The following is a 26,305-nucleotide window of genomic DNA, read 5'->3' as shown; positions in this document are numbered from 1 at the left end:
CCCCAATATATTAGTCCCTCTCTGTCTTTGGATCTTTGATCAAATGTCACTTCTCAATGAAGTTTTCTCCAGCCATCCTATTTAAAGTACTACCTTCTACCCCACATAGGGCAAGTTCAGCACCCCTGCCCTGTTTTGATTTTCCTTCATAGCACTTACCATCAACTGACTTATTATATATCTAATTTATTTATCTGTTTGTTGTTTGTCTCCCCACATTAGGAATTAAGATTCATGACAGTAGGGTTTTTTTTTTTTTTTTTTTTTTTTGCCAGGGGTGTATTCTCCAATAAACAAGGTAAGCACATGGTTACTTGTGCTTACTTACTAATCTGTAGTGAACAATTTCACATGGGTTTCACCACACCATATCAAAGTGTAACCCATGTGAAACTGTTCACTAGAGATTAGTAAGTAAGTACAAGTAAGCCTATGCTTACCTTGCTTACTGAGTCATCTGCCCCTCTCAGGGACTGTGAATTTGAAAAGAGGCTTTGATTCTGTAGAAAGGGCTAATGGGTTGGGAGAGAGACAGATGCCAGCCATACCTAGAAGCAAGATTTTTGATAAGGTGAAAAAACATGATATTGTTCACTACAGATTAGTAAGTAAGCACAGGTAAGCCCATGCTTACCTCATTATTAGCTAATCTGCCCCTGTTGGTGGCATTTGGAAATTATTACTTCCCTGGCACTAAGAATAGTGGTAGGAACTCGATAACTATTTGTTGGAAAAAAAAAAAAAACAGATACACAGTAATAATACATAAGTACGTGGTAGCAGCAGTCAAGAAATCAAAAGACTTATTGCATTGGGCCAATCTGCTGCAAAAGACCTCTTTAAAGTTTTGAAAAGCAAAGATGTCACCTTGAAGACTAAGGTGGATCTGAGCCAAGCATGGTATTTTCAATCGTTTCATATGCATGCAAAAGCTAGACAATGAATAAGGAAGACTGAGAAGAATTGACACCTTCGAATTGTGATGTTGGCAAAGAATATTGGATATACCATGGACTGCCAAAAGAACAAACAAACCTGTCTTGGAAGAAGTACAACCAGAATGCCCCTTAGAAGCAAGGATATTGAGACTACATCTCACATACTTTGGACATGTTGTCAGGAGGGATCAGTCGCTGGAAAAAGACATCATGTTTGACAAAGTAGAGGGTCAGTGAAGGAAAGGAAGACCCTGAGCAAGATGGATTGACACAGTGGCTGCCACAATGGGTTCAAGCATAGCAACAATTGTGAGGATGGCACATGTCTTAGTCATCTAGTGCTGCCATCACAGAAATATCAAAAGTAGATGGCTTTAACAAAGAGAAATTTATTTTCTCACAGTCTAGTAGGTTACAAGTCCAAATTCAGGGCATCAGCTCCAGGGGAAGGCTTTCTCTCTCTTTTGGCTCTGGAAGAAGGTCCTTGTCCTCAGTCTTCCCACGGTCGAGGAGCTTCTCAGGTGCAGGGACGCTGGGCCCAAAGGATGTGGTTTGTTCCTGATCCTGCTTTCTTGGTAGTATGCGGTCCCCAACTCTCTGCTTGCTTCCTTTTCCTTTTATCTCTTGAGAGATAAAGGGTATTATAGGCCACACCCCAGGGAAACTCCCTTTACCTTGGATAAGGGAGGTGACCTGAGTAAGGGTAGTGTTATAATCCCACCCTAATCCTCTCAATATAAAATTACAATCACAAAATGGAGGACAACCACACAATACCGGGAATTATGGCCTAACAAAGTTGACACATATTTTGGGGGGAACACAATTCAATCCATGACAGTGCAGGATGGGGTAGTGTTTTGTTCTGTTGTATATAGGGTCACTATGAGTTCAAACTGACTTGATGGCACCTCACAACAACACATGAATTGAAAATACATACTGTAGCAGCCGGTCTCCAAGGTGGCCCCTAATGATCTTTACCTACTGCTAGTTATGCTCTAAGGAGCCCTGGTGGTGCAATGGGTTAAGTGCTCAGCTGTTAACTGAAAGGTTAGTGGTTCAAACATAGCCATAAAAATTACAGCCTAGGAAACCCTATGGGGCAGTTCTACTCTGTTCCGTGGGGTAGCTATGAGTTGGAATTGACTCAATGGCACACAACAAAATAACGACAACAGTTATGTTCTTGGGTACTCCCGCCACCCCCTTCCCCAACTGTATCAGTGTTAATCTGTGCGACCAATAGAATATGGCAGAAGTAATGGTGTGTGTATTCTGAGTCTACATTATGAAAGGTAACACTGTTTCCCCCTTTTTGTCTTGGATCACTGACCCTGGGGGAAGCCAGCAGCAATGTCATGAGGACATTCAGTAGCCCTGTGTGAGGTGGGGAAATCCTGGTGACTTAGTGGTTAAGAGCTACGGCTGCTAACCAAAAGGTTGGCAGTTTGAATCCACCAGGTGCTCCCTGGAAGCCCTATGGGGCAGTTCTACTCTGTCCTATAGGGTGTCTATGAGTTGGAATAGACTCAATGGCAATGGATTTGGACTTGGATGAAGAAGGCCACATGGCATAATTTAGGCCTCCATCCAAAAACCAACACAATTGCTGTAGCCATGTGAGGGAGCCACCTTGTAAGTAGAGTATCCAGCCCCATTCAAGCCCTCAAATGGCTGAAGCTCTGGCTGAAATCTTAATCACAACCTCATGGAGAGACTCCAAGTTAGAAGCACTCAGTTAGGCTGTTCCTAAATTCGTGACCCACAGAGATTGTGTAAGATTTAAAGAAGAGGAAAAAAAAAAAAAAAAGCTTACTGTTGTTTTAAACCCCTATTTTGTGGTAATTCATTATGTAACAGTAGTAGCTAATACAGATTTTGGTACCTGGAAATGAGGCACTGTCATAACAAAAATCTAAAATGTGGGAGAAACTTTGAAATTGAGCAGTGGGTAGAAGATTGAAGAACTTCAAGGTTATTGCTAGTGAAGACTTAGCAGAAGCCTAATGGCCTTTGAGGAAGCTGCCAGTGAGAGCTTAAGGGCAAATAGGAAACCAGAGGAAAGGAGATCCTTGTTATGTAGTGACAGAAAGTTTAGTAGCAACTACTACCTGTGATAACATAGAAAGAATAAAATATTGGGGAAATTGTTTTTAGAAACTGGAGGAAAGGAGATCCTTCTTATGTCATGGCAGAAAGTTTTGCAGCCCTATCGCCTGCAATAACATGGAAAGAAGAAAATGTACCTAATGAACTGGATGATATAGCTAAGGAGACTTCCAGGCAGAGTGTTGAAGTTTCCTTCTTGCTGTAAAATGTGAGCTAAATAATCAAAAAGAAGGACTGTCATTCAAAAAAGAGCCAGAAATTTTTGGATTTGAAAATTCCTATCCTCTCCAGATGGCAGACAACACCAAAATTTAGAAACAACTTCTGGGGACAGATCAAATCTAGGGCTTTCTCAGGAAAGTATACTCTAAATATGAAGCCTAGAATGTGACAGTAAAATCCTTTGTTAAGACATCAGAAATAGTCAAGGCAGTTTCTTAGAGAACTATTCAGTCGAACAATAGGGCTTCTAAGAAGCTTAAGGGTGATATCCCTGAGCAATATCAGCAGAAGCCCAAAGTATAGAATGGCTTACAACAAAGAGATTCATGGGTATAGCTTTTGACCAATGAAATGAGCCTCAATATTTATAGGAGATCCAAAAAGTTTTCAGAGAATAATATTGGCAAAGACAGTTCCAGCTTGGGCTAACAAAGATAGAACAAAATGAAACGAAATCTTTGCACTTCAAACTTTACAGGCAAGAAGCAGGTTGAGAAAACTACTGAATTTCAGAGGGAAAAACCATTAGCCCAGAGGAGGAATCAAGAGCTGTGCGGAATTATTCCCGGGCCTTGATTCTCAATCAAGGAACTACTCCGCTGGATTTCAGAGTTGCTATGGATCAATGACTCCTATGTAACTCCAGTGTGCCTCATATTCCCCCCTGTGTACTTATCTATGCCTGCCCTACCATTATGTACTGGGTTTGCTGGGAAACAGATAATTTATTTCTTTAGTTCTCAGGCCTTCAGATTTAGAGGAACTGTACTCAAAGAAATGGATTTGAGTAGTCTCATTTGTTCCTGGACTTTGTTTAAATGATGAGAGCCTAATCTTTGAGCTGCTGCTATAAAGAGATGAGAGTTTTGGAGCTGTGGAATGGTGTTAATATATTTTGCATATGGAAGGATTTGAATCATTGACAGCCAGAGAGTAGAATGTGGTAATTTCCAAGATGGCCTTGTCCTGGATGTCTAGTGCTGCTATAACAGTGGTAACAAGTAGGTGGCTTCCTGGTTTCTTGGCCTCACGGCCCCTCAGAAATTTATTCTTTCATAGTAAAGAGGCTAGAAGTCCAAATTCAGGGTGTCAGCTCTAGGGAAGGCTTTCTCTCTCTGTCAGTTCTGGCGGAAGGACCTTGTCATCAACCTTCCCCTCGTCTAGGAGCTTCTCCACACTGGAACCCTGAGTCCAAAGGATGCGCTCTTTTCCTGGCACTACTTTCTTGGTGGTATGAGGCCCCCCTGTCTCTCTGCTTGCTTCTTTCTTTTATATCTCAAAAGTGATTGGCCTAAAACACAATCTAATCTGGTAGATTGGGTTTTGCCTCATTAACAGAATGCTGCAAATCCCATCTCATTAACATCATAGAGATAGAATTTACAACACATAGGAAAATCATATCAGATGACAAAGTAGTGGACAATCACACATTACTGGGTATCATGGCCTAGCCAAATTGATACACATATTTTTGGGGGACACAAATCAATCCATGACGGCCCTCAATGATTTTCTCATCCTGGAATTCATGCCCTTGTGTAGTCAGTCCCCTTCCACGGTGAGTGAGACTTATCTGTGTAGGATATTGTGAAGGGATTGTATGTGACTTCAGCGGCTAGATTATAAAAGGGATTGCAACTTCCATTTTATTCTTTTGGATCACTAGACCTGTAAGAAGCCAGCTGCCATAATATGAGGACCCTCAAGCACCCTTATGCTCCTGATTTCCTGACCCATAGAAACTCTATAGGCTTTTCAAGGCTGTGATCTTTCAGAAACTGAAGATCAGACTTTTCTTCTGAGGTACTTCTGGGTGAATTTGAACCACCAACTTTTCAGTTAGTAGTCGAGCACTTAGCTGTTTGTGCCACCCAAATCTACCACAAGCAGGATTTACCTCTTTCTCACGTTTCAATGAGTAAATTATCGCTTTTTTTTTTTTTTTTTTGCTTCTAAGACAAATAATGGAATTGAAAACCAAATAGCTGGGCTTAATTTAGATAATATCTTGAGCAACAGATTTATTATGAATGTAGCACTTTTTCCAGATTTTGGCTTAAAACAATTTTCATGCTTGAGATTTTGTTGGATTCTTTCTTGTTTCCAGATTCCAAAGAAGCCTTAGTGATACTCCATGCTCTCGTAGCTTAAAGCTTCCTTTAATTACATTTTTGTATTGCAGAGATTCACTCACTCACTCACTCACTCACTGTGCCTATATATGTACAGTCCCATGAGAACAACAATAACTTAATTTCAGAAGTATCTGATTGTCATAGTCACATAACATTTTTTCTTGACTTCGGAAATGGCTGTTGTTGTTGTTAGCTGCCATTGAGTCATCCCTTGACTCATGGCAACCCATGAACAACGAGACTGAACCATTGTGATCTACAGAGTTTTCATTGGGTTCTTTTTCAGAAGTAGATCACCAGGTTTTTCTTACTAGTCTCAATCTGGAAGCCCCGTTGAAAACTGTTCAGTGTCATAGTGACACACAAGCCTCCACTGATAGATGGGTGGTGGAACTGCCTTGGTAATCTCTCTTTCCCAAACCTAGCTCTTGCGGATCTTGCATAAACTATCGGTGATCCTTATGCAATTGTTAAGTGAATGAATAAATGAATAATTGAATGAATGTATAAGCGAAGGCTAGATAAATATTTGTGGTTTGGAGCTAATTTGAATAAATGCCATCAGGTTTTTAGTTCTGCTGACAATCAAAAGAGTAATGGATTGAGATGGAGCAAGTTGTGGGAAATGTGTAGACTGCGGACGTTTCTTCAGCGGGAAAAGATGTTCATTTCCTACTGTATTTTACATTCTGTTTGAACTTGCCATCATATGAAACTTCGATGTAACTAGGAAACACATTCTCTTGTTAAATGCCAATGTGGTGTGATATTCTGTGAATGTAATGTGTATGAATGACATCATTATGTTTAAGGAGTCTGGGGACAAGATTCTTTCAGTTTGGCCTGCACATTTCATGTGGTGGGATTCTTCTGAAAGGACTTCAGGCCCAGACTTCTAGAAGCATGTGGTGAATGCTGAAGGACAGGGACAGAAGGTGGATCTAGCCACAGCTTTAACCAAAAACTGTTGCCAAGGAGTCAGTTCCGACTCATGGTGACCCCATGTGTGTCAGAGCAGGACTGTGCTCCATAGGGTTTTCAGTGGCTGATTTTTCAGAAGTAGGTTGCCACAACTTTGCACTCGCGCTCTTAAACCCTCCTGTTGTTGTCATTGCAATGAGATGAACTTAGTTCAAGTAGTTTGCTTGAAAATACACCCGATAAAGCACCGCTGCAATCAAATGTCGGAGTCAGAGGAGAGATAGGGCATGCTCCAGCCTGAAAAACAGACCTGACTTGCAACCTTGGTTTCTCCACCTGTCAAGTGATAGAAGTTAATGTAGCAGTAGCTACGCATCTCTCTCACTTCCTCCCTCCTGGTCAAGGAAGACGGCGAGAATTATCAGTTGATCAGAAAGCAAAGTACCAATGATACGTACAGAGCAGCTAACTTGTAAAAAGATCTGTGAAATTTGGTATAGCAAAACAAAAACAAAAACAGGAAATGTTGAATTCAGCTAGATTAGATCGATGTTAAGGCAGTCTACATCTTCAAAGCCTGAGGTGGTCTAGAATCCTTTTAGTTAAGGAATACCAGCTACAGGGGGAATCCCTGCCTCACCATTTGCACATTGATTTAGAAGGAAATGCAGATTTAATCATTTGGTTTCTGTGTAACTTTACAGTCAAAACGAAAGTAAAATGTGAATATTAAAGTGTGTGAACCTTCTTAGCATGAAGTCTGGATTCCCCTCGGATTCCTGTGGCACTTAGGACATTTTTTTCAATATTTACATTGTCCTTGAAACAAGTGATCACTATAATTGCTGTTGCTTAGACCCAGGTGTTTTGGAGACTCCGGCAACCCACTGTTTGGACACAAGGGTGTATAAATTCACGATATTAATTACACATTTTCTTTATGTTTGCATTCTAGTCCTCTGTGAATGGACTCACTAAAAAAAGTCATTTCAAAGAAAGAACGTGTTGCTGAATTTTTGGGGAGGGGGTGGATAAGAGTTATAATGCATGCTCATTATTAAAAAAAAAAAAACTGTAACAAAAGAAAGAAGACAACCACTGTTGACTTGTTGAATACAATAAATAGGCCCCCTAGCTGACATCACTTAACAAAGCTGCAAGATGAACCCACCATTCTCTCTGTAAAGCATATGACTGATGCCCTCAGCAAGCCTAATACATGCCCTTGGTATTCTCACAGTGCATATGGGCACTTCTTCTTCCCCCATTTGTGTTGTCTGCTTACCAAGAGCCAGTTTTGTTTGTTCTCAGGCATGTTTATATAGGTTGTAATCAAAATTTTGCAATATAATTAGGCATTACATAAATGGATGAAAATATAATGCAGAAAGAATGGTTCTTAGGAAAATTAACTTGATTTGAAAAGACTTGATAAAGATGAGCCACACTAAAAGAGAAAAAAACAGTGGTCATTTTAGGTAATTGGGTATGGACAAGCAACTATAAAAAATTGAAAGTAAATCACTAAAATTTAGCAGAATTTGCCCTCAGATTGCTTCCCAAGCATCTTTAAGTTCTTGCTCCACTTTAAAGAATTTAGAAGATTTTTCGCTAATGGGTTAAGAGTATGGATGAGTTTCTGCATATGAGATACAAAATAAGTAGAGATGTTTTTATCGGGAGACGTATGCCCAAAGACAAAAAAGAAATACAGGCAGTCCCCGACTTATGACGTATTTGAGTTACAACAAACTGCATTTACAACCATCTGGTTGTTTTGCCCATCTTATTGTTAGTAATATGTACTATATCCGATGTTGCAGCACGTAATTGGCTGATGTTATCATTCTCAGATGTAATGTTTTCAACCCCCAAAGACAAATAAAGATCAGATTTATAAAGATACTGATAACAAAAGGCAATGATAATGAAAAAAATGAGACATTTGACTTATGTCAGAACCAACTTACCACAGAGTAGTCGAGGGAACAGAACTCTATCGTAAATTGGGGACTACCATTAGGAACTACCTGTAATAAAAATAGTAAAACCATATAGTGCTTAATATGTGCCACAAGATGTTCTAGACACTGCAGAAATCTTACTCATTTTATCTTCATAACTCTATGAAGTAGTAACTAGGTGGTATTAATATCCTCATTTTATAATTGAGGACACTGAGATACAGACAAATTAAGTTAATTACCCTAGATTATCCAACCGGTAAGGGATAGAGTTGGCATTCAAGCACAGACAGCTTGGGTGCTTAGTCCATGCCTGTAGCCATTGCCTTACTCTAGCCCTCATTTCTATAGCAAAAGGAGTAATTGTTTTCAGTCAAAACAAAATTAAGATATGAATGTACCTTTAACAAAATCATGTTATTATGGAAATCTTCAAGTCTGCATAAAAGTAGAGAGAAGAGTATGATGAGTTCCTGTGAAGGTTAATTTTAGAACAACCTGGCTAGGCTATGGTTCCCAGTGGCTTGGCCAAACATTAGTCAAATTGTTGTTCCACAATGTAATCTAATGAAATGTAATGCAATCACTTTCCATGATGTAACCAATCAACTGAAAATAGAATTTCTTTAGGGTGTGTTCCGCCTACAGACCATAAATAGATATTTTGGCACTCTCGCTCTCTTCACTTTGCAACCTTTCCATTACCTGACCTGTGGATCTTGGGATACAAACCTGCAGCAGTCTCCAGCCTGCCACCTGACTTACAGGTTTTGGAGTTGTCAGCTCCCGCCCCTGACAATTGTGCAAGCCAGCAGGACTCTCTAGCCTGCCACCTGACCTAAGGATTTTGAGCTTGCCAGTCCCCGCAATCATGGCAGCAAATTCCTTAAAGTAAATCATATATATATATATATATATATATATATATATATATATATATATATATATATATGTATAGTTGTGTTGTTGTTATTAGATGCCGTTTAGTCACTTCTGACTTATAGTGACCCTATGTACAGCAGAATGAAACACTGTCCGGTCTTACTCCATCTTCACAATCATTGCTATGTTTGAGCCCATTGTTGCAGCCTCTGTGTCAATCCATCTCGTTGAGAGTCTTCCTCTTTTTCACTGACCCTCTACTTTACCCAGCATGATGTCCTTCTCCAGGGATTGGTCCCTCCTGATAACGTCCAAAGTACGTGAAATGAAGTCTCACCATCCTCACTTCCAAGGAGTACTCTAGCTGTACTTTTTTTTTTTTAATGATAGCTCCATATTCTTCTTTTTTTTCCTCAACTAGCTTATCAACAGCTAGTGTTAAGATTTCCTGAATTCACCTTTTAGCTTTTACCTTACTGTGGATATAATATAAAAGTAATGTAATTACTCTACACCTAATGTAATATAATGTAATTTCTTTCCATAATGCAATCTAAAGTAACGAAATCAATCATCTGAGGTCATACTAATGTAGGGTGGATCCCAAACCTAATAACTTCTGAGTTATCTAAAGATCAGCAGAGACACAGAGACACACTTGCACACATGGGAGAAGACAGATACCATGCAAAGATCATCTATAAGCCGACGAACCAAGGAGAACCCAGGACTACGTACAAGGAAGGGATCTACATGGCCAAGGCCCTGAATTGGACTTTCAATTTCTCCAGAACTGTGAGAAAATAAATTTCTGTTCTTTAAAGTCACCCACTTGTAGTATTTCTGTTACAGCAGCACTAGGGAACTGAGATAGTCTAATAAGACTACTTTTAATATATTGTCTTCCTGAATGTTTCTAAGCATGCCTGACATGGTTGTGGTCATAATTTATATTTTATTTGTTTCCCAGTATTTTTGCCTTAACATAACAACAGGGGCATTTGATATGTTCAAACATTTCAGAAACAAAAGTTTTAAAAACTGTGTAAAACTTCATTACATGGTATATACCATAATTTACTTAACCCTTTCCCAATTTTTTTCTATTACAAATAATACACTAGTGACTTCTCTATGAATAGAGGTTTTTGTTTTTCTCCTGTATTAAGCATTATTTCTTTACTACAAGTTTCCAAAAGTGGAATGATTGTATCTAAGTTATAACCAAATTTAGTTCCAAATGATTTATACTGATTCATATTTACTTTGCATTTTAACATGATTTTAAAAAAGTTTATAAAATGCAAATTACTTTTCATCTTCTTTTACAAAATCCAATGACAAAAGGAAACCACTTAAGTTGATCAGCCCTATTGAAAAAAGACAGGCTAATATGGCGCAAATCTGTGGGCTGCTCACTACGGTAATGGCAGCCTGGCCTCGTGAGTCAAATAAGTAAGGCTGGGGGAAATTTGGCTGCCACAGTTTTGAATGTGGTGGGAAAAAAAGAAAAAGAAGAAAAGCAAAACCAGCACTCTGAGTAATCTAGTAATTGGGTTCTGCCCTCTTATGAGCTGATATGAGCCCACAGTCACGTGAAACAACCACCAAAAGGCAGTAACAGCTCAGCAAGAGTGAGCTGGGCTTCACAAGTGTAAAGAGTGCAGGTCAGGGAAACAAGCTTGACTGTTGCCAAGGCTCTACTGCACACTGTCATACCTGGCTGTAGGGACTTGAAGGGAGCTAAAATTGGACTCCACCACATGTCTGTTTGTTGTACTGTGGTGGTTTGCGTGTTGTTTTGATACTGGAAGCTATTTCACCAGTAATTCAAATACCAGTAAGTCATCCATGGTGGACAGCTTTCAGAGGAACTTCCAGACTAAAACAGACTAGGAAGAAAGGCCTGGCAATCTCCTTCTGAAAATTAGCCAATGAAAACCCTGTGGATCGCAACACAACATTGACTTGTTTGCTTTGGACATGTCATTAGGAGCGGTCAGTCACTGGAAGAGGATATCATGTTTGGTGACGTGGACAGCCATCGAAGGCAAGAGACACCCTTGGTTAGATGGATTGACACGATAGCTGTAATGATGGATTCAAGTATGCTGGTGATTGTGAGGATGACACAGAACTGGCAACGTCTCCCTGTTTCTAAAATATGACCTATCACTGGCCTACAGTAGGATATGACCCCTGCAGAAGGATCTGCCCAGAGGGAACACTCGTTTGCCATTTATCCACCCAGAAAAGGTGCTATTTTTCAAATTCACAGTAAGGCTATTGGTGCCAGTGAGGAAATTAGACTTGACAGGAAAGGAGGGAAAGAACGCTTAACAGGTGCTTTCCCATGGCCAATTCCTCAAGAAAACTTTCTGCCTTTCTATGAAATCTGTGAAATTCACCTAATAGATTTCAGAGACTTATGTTGAAATGGAAGATGACTAGTTCCCAAAGTGGTGATCCAAGTGTGCATTACTTGAGTGACAACTAAACCCTACTAAATCGTCTTTCCAAACTGCCACCTCCTTCCACGTGGGCTATCTTCATTCACTGACCTTGTCGTCTAGTGGTGAAGCTGTAGACTCTAAATGAGAAAAACCTGAATTTGAATTCTGCCTTCACTAATAACATCTGTGTGACCTCACATTCCTCTTCATCTGCAGATTCTGGTAATAAAAGCACCTACCTTGCCGTCTCTGGGTGGTGCAAACAATTAACACGCTCAACTGCTAACTGAAAGGTTGGAGGTTCGAGTTCACCCAGAGCTGCCTGGAAAGAAAGGCCTGGTGATCGATGTCCAGAAAATCAACCATCCAAAACCCTAAGAAGCACAGTTCTACTCTGACACACAAGAGGTTGTCATGAGTCAGCATCAACTTGATGGCAAGTAGTTTTTTTTTTTTTTTTCCACTTTGCGGAGTTGTTGTGAGGATTAAATGAAAGCCTGTGTATAAAGTGCCTGGTATGTTTCCAGTGTTCAGTAGATGTGAACTCTTATTGTGCGTTCGAGTGCCACCCCCAATCCTGCCAATTTTTAACAGTGGCAAGGGTATCTTTCTCTTGCAATGGAAACATTCCTAGCTAGTTGTGTTGTACAGTCTTCATTCTGGCATTTGCATTTTCAGAGTCACAAGGACAGGAAAAAGTGCTGACCTCGGAAATGCACAGAGTGGTTGCCTCCTTCCTTAGCTCTTCCTTTCTTACTCCCCCACGTGGAATTCCGTGCACCTCCTTAGGCACCCTGCACACCAGCGTGTGCACACCTCTTTCCCTCCAATTAAAATGCATAAGTCAAAGGGATGAAATGTTCCTGTTAGCACTCATTCAGGTTAGTTGGTGCTCAGTACTTAAAAGGAGAGGCAACCAGAATGATGGTCTCTGCAGAGGCAACCAGAATGATGGTCTCTGCCAGAGTTCTGGCTTAAGTGCTTCCAGTTCTCTGGCAAAAGCTGAAGACAGGCAGGCGGCAGCCCCACCCAGGCTGGAAGACACCACCCTTCCACCATCCGTTTAAATTTTTTTTTAAAAAAGCCATGTGCCAAAGAAAGGTTTGAAATTTCCCTCTGCCCCTCTCTTGGCTTCTCTTGCAATGGAGGTAGAAGATCAAATGACAGCCAAACTGTCCTTTTGTTCCAAGGAGAAAAGGCTAGATTCAAGCCCTGTGATGGAGTGGGAAGGGCAGGCACCTGGAGTCAGAAGACAAGTTCCTTCCAGTCCTGGTTCTGCCCCCCTTCATTACCTGTGTAAGCTCAGGCTAGACCCTTCACCTTCTGGAAAAAAACAGGCTTAAGCGTAGGGTCCTTCACAGTGTACTGCCTATGAGGTATCTTTCCAAACAATCAAATGCGGGTATGATCAAACTACCAGTTTGATCTAGATCTAACTACCAGTGTACAGGAAACCTAGGGCACAGGACAACATGTTCAATGACATTACCAGCAAATCGAAAATGTGAGAAATATTACAGGACAAACAACTCTGTTTCTTCAATCAATAAATGACAGTGGCGGAAAAACAAACAAAACCCAAATCAGTCACCATTGAGTAGATTCTGACTCATGGCATCCCCTTGTGTTGTGGAATAGAGCTGCTTCATAGAGTTTTCAAGAATGTGATCTTTTGGAAGATCACCAGGCCTTTCTTCTGAGGCATCTCTGCCTGGGTTCAAACTGCCAACCTTTTGGTTAGTAGTCAAGTGCTTAACCATTTGTACCACCCAGGACTCTGGGCAGAGGGAAAGAGGCCCTACGTATTAGAGATTTAAGAGACTTATCAACCAAATGTAAGGGGTGAACTTATTTTTTTAATTCTAGTTTAAGCAAACCAACAGTAAAAATACATTTATGGGACAATCTGAGATATTTGAATAGTGTTGGATATTTGATGATATTAAGAAATTGTTATTTTCTTTATATGTAATACTGATACTGTGCTTATGTTAAAAAGTCCATCTTAGCGATACATACTAACATATATATAGATGATAACATGATGGTATGATACAGAAATATTTTGATTGGGGCCAAATTAAAAATAAGCTAGTGGAAAAGTAGATGGAGGATAGATTAAATAAGATCTGTTCTGTGTTGATAATTATTGCAGGAGGTTGACAGATGTATGGGAATTCACTACAATAGTCTCTTATTTTGTGTATGTTTAAAAGTTTTCATAATAAAAAAGTTACAGGGTAAGAAGGAATGTGGACTTTGGAGTGAGTCAGACTATCTACCTCTTATTGGGCCAATTAACTTTTCCTCATGAAAGGGGGGAAAAAATAGCAAGTGTCTCATAGGATTGTTGTAGGCAGGAGTAAAGCACAAATTTCTTAGCATAGTGCCTGGCACATAATAAGTGCTCAATACATGCTTTCGTTATTGATAAAACAAGAGGTCTGGACTAGTTAAACCTCTATGGTTCTTTCCAACTAAGAGGGTCTAGGATTCCAACCTGTTTTTATCACATCTTAGCCTTCTTTATTCCCTCTCTGACTCCATGTTGACCTTTCTGGAAACTCTAATTTCCTCTAATGTTTACCTCCCCTTGCCTGGGGCATCTGGACACCTCACCTGGGCAGCCAGGTGTCAGTTCCATAGGCGCATTGGACTGATTCCTGGATTGGCAGGTGCAGGTTTCTGATTTCCTCACCTGCTCACTCAGTAGCTGGCTCTTTTTCCAGTAGCTTCCTGTCATCTGAACCAAGTGCTCAAAGCTCCAGGCGGAAGGTAGAAACTTGAGGTGGAGAAAAGCCAGTAGGATGCAATTACATCCTGACATCACCACTCCTCCTCAATCTCCCCACCCTGCTGCTGGGGAGTGGTTAAGAATCAGCCCTGGGTGCCTGTCTCTGTTTCTTCCTAGCAGTGTGGTGTTGGGCAAGTCACTTAACTTAGCTGTGCCTCAGTTTCCTCACTTATAAAATGAGGAAAATAATACCCACGTTTTTGTCAATACAGAGTAGCAGTTAAGAGTGTGAACTCCAGAGCTTGACTGTTGTTGTTAGGTGCTGTCAAGCTGGTTCCGACTCATAGCGACCCTGTGTACAACAGAACAAATCACTGCCCAGTCCTGCGCCATCCTCACAATTGTTGTTTTGCTTGAGCCCATTGTTGCAGCCCTGTGTCGATCCATCTCATTGAGGGTCTTCTTCTTTTTCACTGACCCTCTGCTTTACCAAACATAACGTCCTTCTCCAGGGAATGGTCCCTTCTGATAACATGTCCAAAGTATGTGAGACGAAATTTTGCCATCCTCTCTTCGAAGGAGCATTCTGTCTGTACTTCTCCTGAGACAGATTTGTTTGTTCTTCTGAAAGTCCATGGTATATTCAATATTCTTTGCCAACACCATACTTCAAAGGCATCCATTCTTCTTCAGTCTTCCGTATTCATTGACTAGCTTGACGGCTGGCGTTAAAATCCTAGCTCTGCTTTGTATTAGCTGTGTGATCTTGGATCTCTCTGTTACTCTCATTGATAAGTTGCTATGATACTGGAAGTTGTGCCACAGGTATTTCAAATAGCAGCAGGGTCACCCATGATGGACAGGTTTCAGAGGAACTTGCAGACTAAGAGGGACTAGGAAGAAAAGTCTGGCATTCTACTTCCAAAAACCAGCCAATGAAAACCCCATGGATCACAGAACATTGTCTGAGACTTCAACTCACTTATTTCGGATAGGTCATCAGGAGGGACCGATTGCTGGAGAAGGACATCATGTTTGGTGAAGAGGAGGGCCCGTGAAGGTGAAGGAAGTTCTCAATGAGATGAATTGACACAATGGTCGCAACAGTGGACTCAAACGTAACAACGATCATGAAGATGGTGCAGGACCAGGCAGTGTTTCATTCTGTTAATCATGGGATCCCCATAAATCAGAGACAGCTTGATGGCAACCCACAATGAAAATAGTACCTACCTCACAGAGTTATTGTGAGGACTAAATTGTATTTACACACAAACACACACATACACACATGTCTATCTGTCCATCCATCTGACAGTCCGTCCATCCATCCACCCAAAGAGCCCTTGTGCAATGGCTAAGCACTTGGCTGCTAACAGAAAGGTTGGCAGTTTGAAACTTACCAGCCACGCAGTGGGAGAAAAAAACCTGGTGATCTGCTCCTGTAAAGATTTACAGCCTAAGAGACCTTAAGGGGCAGTTCTACTCTGTCCTATAGGGTCGCTATAAGTCAGAATCAACTTAATCACACACAACAACAATATGTATATTATATGTAATATGTATATTATATATATCTCCTTAGAACAGCACCTGGCGCACAGTAGAAGACACTTATTAAATGATGGTTGTTGTTACTGTCTTTATCGTTGTCATCATTTTGCACAGTGCACTTGGAGAGCTCACTCGCGTGCCTGGCAGCACACTTCAGCCTTTCTTTCAGACCTGCTTTATTTCCACACCAGCCCTGGCATCCATCCACCAGGAGTGTGGGCCCTCACGGAGTCCACTGAATGTGTCATAGACCAGGGTCATACAAGGGAAAGCCCTATGCTACATCCCTTCCCAGTATCAGATCTTAAGTTTACCCCAAGGCAAATCTTGGACTAAAATACTTTAAGATGAACCTGTGGTGGGCGGAACAGGGGAGGAGGGAAGGAAGGAGAGCAATAGCCTATGGGGTGTCAGGTCCTGTGTCTGAGGTAGGCGACCACTCCCAGAAGACCAATGGTGGAGGTTCAACAGGGAAGAGCCCCACTTCTCCCTGGCCCTGCCAGGGAAAACAAATAACCCCACCCTAGCTACACCCACCTCCTCCTCCTCTAGGTGCCTTGAGGCCACGAGCCTACCAGTCAGGCAGGGGCCTACCATTTGGTGCCTGGAGCTGCTAGTTACTCCCCTCTTTGGAGTGGCAGCTTAACTCCTCAAAGCTTCTGGCTCTGACTCATTACTCAGCATTGGATGGAGCCCAAGAAAAGTGGAAAACAAGAATGGAACCCAAGAAACATGGAAAACAAGGATGCTGGGAACCACGAAGGGATCAGAATAGCCAAGGCAACAGCCCTGTGGAAAACATGTTCTTGGTCTGAGCTTGGTGGAGGAGTTTGATGTAGGCACCCATGGTCTTGGGTCTAAGTATCTAAGTATCATCCTTCAGAATCGAAATTGGTGATATTTGATCGCGGGGCTCTTCTAAGGCATCAGATCTACTTCCTGACTTCAGACCCCACACTCATAAATAAATATTGCTTCATTCCCTCACCCCCTAGAGGATAGAATTGTGGGCAGGGAAGTTTGTCAGGACTTTCAGGCCCTTGTGCTCCCTCCTCTGGGTGTTGAGAAAGATCTGGAATGGAACTGGCTTCACTGGGATTTCCAGGTGCCGAATCCCTCAAGCGTGTTTGAACCAAGCTTTACTGTTTTCGCCTGCCTGACAAGAAGCAGGCCAAGCCACACCAAGTCATGCCAATTTATGGGCCCAAAGTATTTGTCACAGCATCTCAGCAAGGATGTCAGGCCAGTTTGAACAGAAACAAAGGTAAAGTGATCGACAACCACAACACCAAGAGCCCCGCTATGGAGAGTGATATACCATTTAGTTTCATGTACCTTCCAAAACACAGCTGCAGAAAGCTTTCACTTCTGAGGAAAATGAGCATGTGGTTTTGCACAATTGGGCAGGAGGGTCTCAGATCCAGCCGTCAGGGGTGTGTGTGTAAGGTGGAGAGGGTGGCGAGGGAGGCTTGGTCCGTAGCACAATAGCTTGGAAGGAATTTTTTCCCTGCCTCGGACTTTGTACAATGTCAAAGAACAGATTCTTTGAAAATGATGGGGCCCACTCTCCATAGTGAGAACCATGTTATATTTAGTATATATACTTCTTGTTAGCTGCTAGAGAGTTGACTCTGACTCACGGTGACCCTGTGCACGACAGAAGGAAACGTCGCCCAGTCCTTTGTCATCGTCACAATCAACCAACATGTTTGAGTCCATCATTGTGGCTAGTGGGCCAATCCATCTCACAGAGGGCCTCCCTCACCTTTGTTGGTGCTCCACTTCACCAGATATGATGTCTTCCTCTAGTGATTGATCCTTGCTGATGACGTGTCCAAAGCAAGTAAGCTGGACAATGTTCTGTTGTGGTCTATAGGTTTGCACTGGCTAATTTTCAGAAGTAGATCACCAGGCCTTTCTCCCTAGTCTGTCTTAGTCTGGAAGCTAAACTAAAACCTGGCTACCGTGGGTGACCCTGCTGGTATTTGAAATACCACTGGCATAGCTTCCAGCAGCATAGCAACATGCCAGCCACTACTGACAGATAATGGTGGATATGTACTTCTATGCGACAAATTATAAAGCAGCAGTCTCTAACAAATCTGCCTTGGATGAAGTACAGCCAGAATGCTCCTTAGAAGCGAGGATGGTGAGACTACGTCTCACATACTTTGGACATGTCATCAGGAGGAATCAGTCCCCGGAGAAGGACATCATGCTTGGTGAAGTAGAGGGTCAGTGAAAAAGAGGAAGACCCTAAGCGTGATGGATTGACACAGTGGCTGCAACAATGGGCTCAGTCATAATGATGATTGTGAGGATGGCTCAGGACTGAGTAGTGTTTTATTCTGTTGTACCTAGAGTTGCTGTGAGTCAAAACTGACTTGAGGGTACCTAACTAACAACAACAGTCTCTGACTGCATCCCACTGTCCACACTACGTGGACTATGACATTTCTGCAGACTCTCTGTGGCTTTATTCTAAATGGGGGAAGGAGGGGTGTGAGGCCGGTATTTCTGGGGATGGGGAGGCCACTGGTGTGTCTGACAAGGGACAAGAGCTAGCTCTGTGATGCACCTCCCAGCCTTCTCCTCAGCACTTGTCAGTAGGGCCCCAGCTGTGTCTCTAGTTCCTCCTCACTGAAAAACAGGGCCAAACCTGTAACCAGTGAGACTGGAGAGAGAATCTCTGTGTTGGTCTAATCTGTGTCCTTCCCTGAGTTCAGAGAGGCTTTGTCCCAGGTGGCCTGGCCTGTTCCGGAATGTCCACTTATCATCTCTGGCCCTGTTGTTTCAGCTCATAGAGGGCCCTAGTCTTCCCCTCCTCCCAGTGTACTGGCTTCCATCGCAGTTGATCTTCTGTGTTCCTTCAGTATGCTGTGACAATAGGAGGGGCTTTAAAGCTCCTTTGGTGGAAAAACCCACCTTCGGAGGTTGAATTGAGATGACCCTTCTGTTTGCAGGACACATGACTCTTCCTGTGAATCACCACGAAACGTTCTCCGAATAACAGTACCAGGCAACTACTGCTTAAAACATTTTTCCTACTGACATCATCTGGGTTTTACCTGGGCATCTAGACAAGTTTTCCCCTATGAAACGGCTGCCACAGTCAGTGATGGCCATAGAATACCGGGCTTGTCTTTGTTCTAGTTTATCGAGGGGCCCAGGTTTATGGGGCAAAAAAACCCAAAACCTAATCAGGTGGCATTGAGGTGATTCTGACTCCTGGCAACCCAATGTGTGTCCGAGTAGAACCGTGCTTCACTGGGTTTTCGGTGGCTGATTTTTTTGTCCTCTGGGTGAACTCGCACCTACAAACTTTGGATTAGCAGCTGAGCACATTAACTGTTTGGGCCACCCAGGCGTACCTGTGTATGGGGCAAACCTATCCAACTGTATCTTCAGTTGCTTTTACTTTTCTAGGTTCTGTGTCACTGTTGTTTGTAGATGAGCTGCTGTGATCACCAGGGATCCTTGGTTAGAGCGGGGTGGTTCAGCAAAGCTCCCCACCACTTCCAGAAAGCCAACTCAAAATGTGCTATCTATATATGCCCTCTTTAAGACTACAAATAAGACTAAAAGTACACATTTGTCTTTTCATAAAGAAACATGAGAAGGATAAAAAGGAACTAAGACAAATGATTACCAACTAAGGAGAGAATGAAGTGGAGAAATGGGATGACGGGGAAGGAGATAGCAGCAAGACTACTGGGGAATATTATTTTTTAGATTTTTGACTTTCGACTCTTTAAAAGAGTCACCCACTAAAAATAAAAAATTTAATTTAAAAGATGTATTATCTATTGAAAAGAGCCCCAGAGTCCCATTTTTGCATATGATAACATATTCCATGTAATTTGTAGAAAGTTATCTTACTTTTAAATGCTTATGCTACCCTGTGTTTAAAAATGGTGACAGCTTATTTGTTTGGCGCAGACAGCTTGTACAACCTGTTGGTAACAATACCTTAATGGGCATTAAATGCTAGAGTAGAATTTAGAAGACCTTAATGTCTTTTTTTTTTTTTTTTAATGTCTTAGTCTGGGCTTCATAGTGAACCAGCTGAGTGGTCCTGGAGTAATCACTTTGTCTGTCTGCTCCTAATTTCCTCATCTTTTTTTTTTTTTTTTTTTTTAACTCCAGCATACTTCTACCTGTTCACTGTACTCATAGGAATGTTATCAGGCTCAAATACGAAAACGCTTGGAAAGTGTCATTATTATCATCCTGACAGTACAGTTTTCAGTGTATCTGGTTGGAGGCCATTGCAAAATGTACAAAGCCTAAATAGGAGATAATGTAATCTTTTGGATATTTACGTTCTTCTCTGTGGCACTGCCCATGGACTGGAGTCCCTCAAAGGATGGGCATATGTCTCCTTACTTTCTGTCTTGCGCTCACACCAAGCATTCTTCCAAGGATTGACAAGTTGTCCTTGAGCCGATTCCAACTCATGGTGACCCTACATGTATCAGAATAGAACTGTACTTCACTGGGTTTTCAATGGCTTGATTTTTTTGAAAGTAGAGTGCCAGGTTTTTCTTCCTGGGTGCCTCTGGGTACACTTGAACCTCTAAACTTTTGGTTAGCAGCTGATCACATTAACAGTTTGTGCCACCCAAGGACTCCTTCCAAGGATTGTTGTTGTTGTTTGTGTCCATCAAGTTGATTCAACTCATGGCGACTCCACGTGTGCAGAGGAGAACTTCTCTACACTGTTTTCAAGGCCATAAGCTGTGGAAGTAGATTGCCAGGACTTACTTCCAAGGTGCCTCTGGGTAGGTTTGAATCACTAACCTTTTGGCCAGTAGTTCAGTGCTTAACCATTCGCACCACCGAGGGACTCCTTTTCCAAGGGTTAAACCTAAAAACCCGTTGCTGTCAAGTTGATTTCAACTCATAGTGGCCCTATAGGACAGGGTAGAATTGCCCCATGGGATTTCCAAGGAGTGGCTGGTGGATTCGAACTGCTGACCTTTTGGTTAGCAGCCAAACTGCTTAACCACCACGCCACCAGGGCCCAAGGGTTAGAGGGGTCATTTACTAAAAGGAATGTAGGGCATGGAGGCAGAAACTAGTTTCTTCGTTGGGACCAGAGAAGGAAGTTTGGTTTTGCAAACAAATGAAAATTTTTAGGCATGCTTGGTGACAACTTAAAATTCTTAGGCTTTTAATCTTCTTCCTTCTGTACCTCAAAAACATCACACAAAATTAGGTTAGAGGCAAAAAAGGTCCGCAGGTCTTTGAAAGATATCTCAAGAACAACAACAAGAAAACAAAGAGCTGGATGTGTCCAGATGTGTTTCCCTTTAGGGTCCCCCCCCCCACCACCACCAGAAATATATCTAGAATTTTGCCTCCGTTTTTTTGTTTTAAGCAGAAAGTTGGAAAGAAAATTTGACATAATCTCCCAAACTGTAAAAATTCTTTGTGCAGCCGTCACTGGAGTACTTTTCTTATATTCCCTTAAGAAGCCAACCTACAATGTGGCAAGTTTGTCAGGCCAGGAAGGGAGGCAGTAATTTGAGAGGAGCTGCAGGGCGGTTCCGAGGGCGGGCAAGGGCAAAGCAAGGGTGGAGTGTTCTGCCCCGCCTATGGCCACAGGGGAAAAGGAGGAGAGACCTACATTTAAAAAGGCAGGAACCTACCAACTGCAGAGGTCCTCAAATGCAGAGGGAAAATTCTCATTTGTGAGGTCAAATCTAGGTCAAAAGAATGATCTCATCATCTCTGAAAATCCCCTATCTAGGGGGTCAAGCCAGGCTGGCAACACCCCAAATCCTGAACTGTATCTAACTTGATCTTTAAAAACTTAGCCTTGGACTAGTGTGTCTTGTATGTTTTCTTTTTCTTTTGCTTGAGCCAATTTTTCTGGTGGCATTTCTGCTACTTCCTGTTTATGACTGCACTTTCCTTGCCCTACTTCCTTTTTTAGGTAGCCTCAACTACTGTTTCCACTAAGAGGTGTGGAAGAGGGGTGTGTGTGTGTTTTGGATTGAGACAGAAAGCAATAACAACACCTCACATTAATTTTTATTGTTATAAAATACTTTTCTCATACATTTGGAGTCTTTTATTTCCTATCCACAACAACACTGTGCGATAAGCAACATCATTATGCTCAAATTACAGAGAAGATACTGAGGCTTGCCAGCCAAAATCCTAAAAAGGTTAAATGAGTTATTTAAGGTCACTCATCAAACAAAGAAACAAAACTGGGATATGAGTCCCTGACCTCTGAGCCTAAACCTAAAATTCTTTTCACCTATTTAGCCCTTAAACCAGCACCAGCTGCCATAGAGTCGATTCCGACTCACAGTGACCCCATGCATGCAGAGTGGAACTGCTCCTGAAGGTTTTCAAGGCTGTGATCTTTTGGAAGCAGATTGCCAGGTCTTTCTTTCGAGACACCTCTCGGTGGACTTGAATCACCACCAGCCTTTTGGTTAGCAGTTAACAGTTTGGAACCCTCAGGAGCTCCTATTTAACCTTTATGAGAAACCTAAATTATTTGGCAGGACTATTCAGGGAGGATTTACTTATTCGGTCTTCATTACAGAGTTTACTACTGAAATGTAAAGAAAAGATTTAGTTAGCTTGGCCCTTTCATCAAGCAATGAAAGAATTCTTAAGGATCTATTTCATTTTTTGGCAATTCCTCTGCAGTCTTTCAACATGGCTATCCCAGGGCCAGGCTCCTGGCATTCATTGTTCCCCTGAACTCAGGGATGCATTGCCCACATCAGGCAGTAGGGGGGGCATGTGTGCAAGAGCCGTGAAGCTTCTGGGACTCAGGCAGGAAATGTCTGAGACCATGTGTCCGTAACAGGCAGGGGTTGGGAAATGATTTTTTTGCTGCCTAAAAACTTAAAACTTGTGGCTCCAGTCCTCTTCTCAAAGATTTGTGCTTACTGGGTTGTAAGGTAGGAAAAATAGTCTCAGGTAGCTGTAGAAAAGGTCACATGTGCCCAAAGGATCAAAGAAAGTAAAAGCCTCCACATTGCTGCTGAAGAAGGGCCCCAGGCCTCTCAGCCACGGTAGGTGAGAGGAGATGCTTGATGCTTCGCGGCTGTGTGAGGGGAGAGGTTGCCGAAAGCCAGACAATGGGCCGTCCTGGGATTAAGGTTTGCACCATCTCCCCTTAAAACCTGCCTGAGAGGACAGGATCTTACACAGTCAATGACAAGAAAATGAGAATGTAAGCTGAATGTGGGAGAGCTTTTGTCTCTTTTTTTCCCCCTGTATCTCTGGCTTCTAGAACAGGGCAGGGGCCCAGCTTGGCTCTCAGGCACCACTGCTTGGTACTCACACTGGCAGAGTCTATTAACTTATGCTGCATTTTGACAAGGCCTTCAAGTTCCATGGAAAAGAAACAAATGCTTCTAGTGCTGCATGATCCTACCCAGAGTGAGGCTGGGGAGAAGTTTGTGGGGCTCTCACTAGATCTGAAATAACTTTGTGTGTTGACAGGTCATTTTTTACTCTAGGGTGTAGCATTCTCTTTTTTCCTTTCTGCATCAAAATTCTAGTTTCTTAATCTGGGAAAGATAAGTTGCAGCTGTGGAGATACCCTGAGGATTGATTGGCACTGATTTCCTTCCTAGGAAAAAGGAGAAAAAGCAAAAGTTTATGTTTGCCTGCACTATAGATTCATGTATAGAAGACAGTCGATTTTTTCTTTTTGATAGCAGTGGCGCAGTGGTTAACTGCTGGGCTGCTAACAGAAAGGTCTGCGGTTTGAGCCCACTAGCTTCCCCACAGGAGAAAGATGTGGCAGTATGTTTCCATAAAGATTTACAGCATTGGAAACCCTATGGGGCAGTTCTACCCTGTTCTATAGAGTTGCATTAGTGAGCTGAAATGGACTGGTATTCACCATTTTGAATTGGACAAGCATATGGTCTACTACGCCGGGAATGACAACTTGAAGAGGAATGCTGTTGCATTCATCATCAAAAAGAATGTTTCAAGATCTGTCCTCAAGTACAATGCTGTCAGTGACAGGATAGTACCTATACGCCTACAAGGAAGACCAGTTAATATGATGATTATTCAAATTTACTCACCAACCACCAAGGCCAAAGATGAAGAAACTGAAGATTTTTACCAAATTCTGCAGTCTGAAATTGATCAAACATGCAATCAGGATGCACTGATAATTACTGGTGATTGGAATGTGCAAGTTGGAAAAAAGAAGGACCAGTAGTTGGAAAATATGGCCTTGGTGACAGAAACAATGCTGGAGATCACATGATAGAATTTTGTAAGATCAATGACTTCTTCATTGCAAATACGTATTTCACCGACACAAACGGTGACTAAACACATGGACCTCACCAGATGGAATACACAGGAATCAAATCGATTATCTCTGTGGAAAGAGAGGATGGAAAAGCTTAATATCGTCAGTCAAAACCAGGCCAGGGGGTGACCGTGGAACAGACCATCAATTGCTCATGTGCAAGTTCAAGTTAAAACTGAAGAAAATTAGAACAAGTCCAAAGGACAACCTTGAGTATATACCACCTGAATTTAAAGACCATCTCAAGAATAGATTTGACTCGTTGAACACCAATGACCAGACGAGTTGTGGAATGACATCAAGGACATCATACATGAAGAAAGCAAGAGGTCATTAAAAAGACCGGAGAGAAAGAAAAGACCTAAATAGATGTCAGAAAAGAGTTTGAAACTTACTCTTGAACGTCAAGTAGCTAAAGCAAAAGGAAAAAAAATGATGATGTTAAAGAGCTGAATAGGATTTCAAAGGGCAGCTTGAGAAGACAAAGTATTATGATGACATGTGCAAAGAGCTGGAGATAGAAAACCAAAAGGGAAGAACACGCTCAGCATTTCTCAAGCTGAAAGAACTGAAGAAAAAAATTCAAGCCTTGTGTTGCAATAGTGAAGAATTCTACAGGGAAAATATTAAACGATGCAGGAAGCATCAAAAGAAGATGAAGGAATACACAGAGTCACTATACAAAAAAAGAACTGGTCGACGTTCAGCCATTTCAGGGGGTAGCATATGCTCAGGAACCGATGACACTGAAGGAAGAAGTCCAAGCTGCTCTGAAGCCATTGGCAAAAAATCAAGGCTCCAGGAATTGAGATGTTTCAACAAATGGATGCAGCACTGGAAATGCTCACTCATCTATGCCAAGAAATTTGGAAGACAGCTGCCTCGCCAACTGACTGGAAGAGATCCATATTTATGCCTATTCCCAAGAAAAGTGATCCAACTGAATGTGGAAATTATCAAACAATATCACTAATATCACATGCAAGCAAAATTTTGCTGAAGATCATTCAAAAGCAGTTGCAGGAGTACATCGACAGGGAACTGCCAGAAATTCAAGCCAGATTTAGAAGAGTATATGGAACCAGGGATATCATTGCTGATATCAGATGGATCCTGGCTGAAAGCAGAGAATACCAGAAGGGTGTTTACCTGTGTTTTATTGAGTATGCAAAAGTATTTGACTGTGTGGATCGTAACAAATTATGAATAACATTGTGGAGAATGGGAATTCCAGAACACTTAATTGTACACTTGAGGAATCTGTACATGGATCAAGAGGCAGTCATTCGAACAGAACAAGGGGATACTGCACAGTTTAAAGTCAGGAAAGGTGTGCATCAGGGTTATATCCTTTCACCATACCTATTCGATGTGTATGCTGAGCCATAATCCGAGAAGCTGGACTAGATGAAGAAGAACATGGCATCAGGATTAGATGAAGACTCATTAACAACCCACGTTATGCAGATGACACAACCTTGCTCGCTGAAAGTGAAGAGGACTTGAAGCACTTACTGATGAAGATCAAAGACCACAGCCTTCTGTATGGATTACACCTCAACATAAAGAAAACAAAAATCCATAACAGGACCAATAAGGAACATCATGATAAATGGAGAAAAGGTTGTGGTTGCCAAGGATTTCATTTTATTTGGATCCACAATCAACAGCCGTGGAAGCAGCAGTCAAGAAATCAAAAGATTCTTTGTATTAGGCAAATCAGCTGCAAGAGATCTCTTTAAAGTACTATGAAGCAAAAATGTCACTTTGAGGACTAAGGTGCGCCTGACCCAAGCAATGGTGTTTTCAATTGCCTCATATGCATGTGAAAGCTGGGGAATGAATAAGGAAGACCAAAGAAGAATTGACGCCTTTGAATTGTGCTGTTGGCGAAAAATACTGAATATACCATGGACTGCCAAAAGAACGAACAAACCTGTCTTGGAAGAAGTACAACCAGAATGCTCCTTGGAAGCAAGTATGGCAAGACCGTGTCTCACATACTTTGGACATGTTGTCAGAAGGGATCAGTCCCTGGAGAAGGACGTCATGCTTGGGAAAGTAGAATTTCAGTGAAAAAGA

At 41.9% G+C, this 26,305-nt stretch overlaps 1 long non-coding RNA gene across 21 annotated transcripts in view; it reads left to right on the top strand.

Moving 5' to 3' along the window:
• LOC111751050 (uncharacterized) overlaps positions 1–26,305 on the top strand; it is a 279,013-nt gene that overhangs the window by 127,253 nt on the left and 125,455 nt on the right. For 10 of the 21 annotated variants that reach the window (XR_010322135.1, XR_010322127.1, XR_010322136.1 and 7 more), the window contains one exon: positions 11,847–20,018. The exons of 4 other annotated variants lie outside the window; for them this stretch is intronic. This is a non-coding gene — a long non-coding RNA (uncharacterized LOC111751050). Of the gene's footprint in view, positions 1–3,750; positions 9,176–11,846; positions 20,020–26,305 lie in introns of those variants that run through there. 7 more of the 21 variants (XR_010322132.1, XR_010322119.1, XR_010322130.1 and 4 more) reach the window with 3 other exon arrangements.

The sequence above is a fragment of the Loxodonta africana genome, chromosome 5 (assembly GCF_030014295.1).
Source record: "Loxodonta africana isolate mLoxAfr1 chromosome 5, mLoxAfr1.hap2, whole genome shotgun sequence".
Taxonomy (NCBI): Eukaryota; Metazoa; Chordata; class Mammalia; order Proboscidea; family Elephantidae; genus Loxodonta; species Loxodonta africana.
Note: the sequence above shows the minus strand (reverse complement) of the source record. Positions and strands in the feature narration are given on the sequence as shown.